The following is a 1489-nucleotide window of genomic DNA, read 5'->3' as shown; positions in this document are numbered from 1 at the left end:
AAGCTCATCGATGTTTCTAACTCTCTATCTCTCTCCCTTCCTCTCTGTAAAAAATCAATGAAATATATTTTTAAAAAAATCTTTCTTGTAATTTTATTAAAAATTGAATCACACTGACATAAAAAGGAGGAGCCCAATTTAGATGAAAATTGAGATGTAATGTCTATGCGTTTAGTCTTTGTTTGGATCTTGATGCAAATACAGCAATTTTAAAAAATATATTTTGAGGTAATTGAGGAAATTAGATGAAACTAAAATAATATTGTTAGGGTCTGATAATGACAAAGTGGTCATGTTAAAAAAAATACAGCTCTTAGAGATGGCAGTTAAGCATGTAGAGGTAAAATATGATGTTGAGGACTTAAAAGGCTTCAGGAAAGAAAATATAAAAGAAGGAATGGCTGACATAAATGTGACAAAACAGCGATCCGGCGACGTGCAAAGGACAGGCACCATTTTAACAAATATTTACAATCTGCATTGGAACAAGTTGACCTGATTGACACCTGCACTGGGCCCTGTCTGAACCCTCTGGTTACACCAACCCCATGGACATTACTCTTCCCAGGGTGAATTAACGTGACAAAGTAAAATAATGCTCTATCATTGCACTTTCCATTAGCACTTTTTACATGAACAATTTTTTTATTTGCTGTTTTACTTTGTGTGAGAAAAGCCTGCTTATGATCCTTCCCATGAAAAAATAAAAGTATTTCTATTTTCCTAAGTTTTTATTTATTGGTAAGATGTATTTATGTAGTACATTTCTGTCAACACGTGACACGGACTTTCCCAGTTGGTCGTATTTTTTTTTTCCAACTTGTTTTAGGGAGTCTTTTGCGAACAAATCAGTATTTTACGTTTTCTGGCTTTGCTGTAATGGTAAAGACACTCTCCCCAAGTCTTCAGGATTCTGTAGTGTGTTTCTTTATTCCTTCAGATACTTTTTATGGTTTCACTTGTTGCATTTACATTTTTAATTCACCTGGAATGTACTTAGGTTCTAGGCCAGCGTCTGGCCCGGCTCCCAGAAGACAACTATCAAGTGTTGCCTGGCAACCTCCACTCGGCTTGGAGTTTGACTTCCGGTGGTTGGGGGTGGGGCGTGGAAAAACGAAACAGCTGCAAAGCCTTCCGAGTTGACGGCAACCTTAAAGCGTTGCCAAATCACCCCTATCTGCCTGCTTCAGAAAGAACTTCACTGAAAACCTGTTAGAAAAAAAAAAAAAAAAGGACAGCGTGAGCGTCGCATAGCAACTAGGTCTTCAGCCCCTTCCTTTGAGACTAGAGTCGGAACTAGAGCCCGCTCAGAGATGACGGCCGACGGTGCCTCTTTCCATGTATTTCGCTCTCAACAGTCCTACCAATGATTCACTCTTTCACATCAGGCCCCAGAGGCGTTCGCTATGTCCTTTCTGAGTCTTGCACCCGGTGGGTGAGAGCGGAGGAGGTAATAGAACCGACCCGCCCGGGGTGCCCCGCACTGAGA

General features: G+C 40.4%; 1 long non-coding RNA gene across 1 annotated transcript; it reads right to left on the bottom strand.

Moving 5' to 3' along the window:
* Positions 1-979: 979 nt before the first annotated feature.
* Positions 980-1482, bottom strand: LOC107183443. The gene is made up of 2 exons (XR_001514229.1): positions 1365-1482; positions 980-1209 (listed from the first exon to the last, which is right to left on the bottom strand). It is a non-coding gene; the product is annotated as an uncharacterized LOC107183443 (long non-coding RNA).
* Between the last annotated feature and the right edge of the window lie 7 nt (positions 1483-1489).

The sequence above is a fragment of the Myotis davidii genome, unplaced genomic scaffold, assembly GCF_000327345.1.
Source record: "Myotis davidii unplaced genomic scaffold, ASM32734v1 scaffold2100, whole genome shotgun sequence".
Classification (NCBI taxonomy): domain Eukaryota; kingdom Metazoa; phylum Chordata; class Mammalia; order Chiroptera; family Vespertilionidae; genus Myotis; species Myotis davidii.
This window is presented reverse-complemented; position numbering and strand designations above follow the sequence as displayed.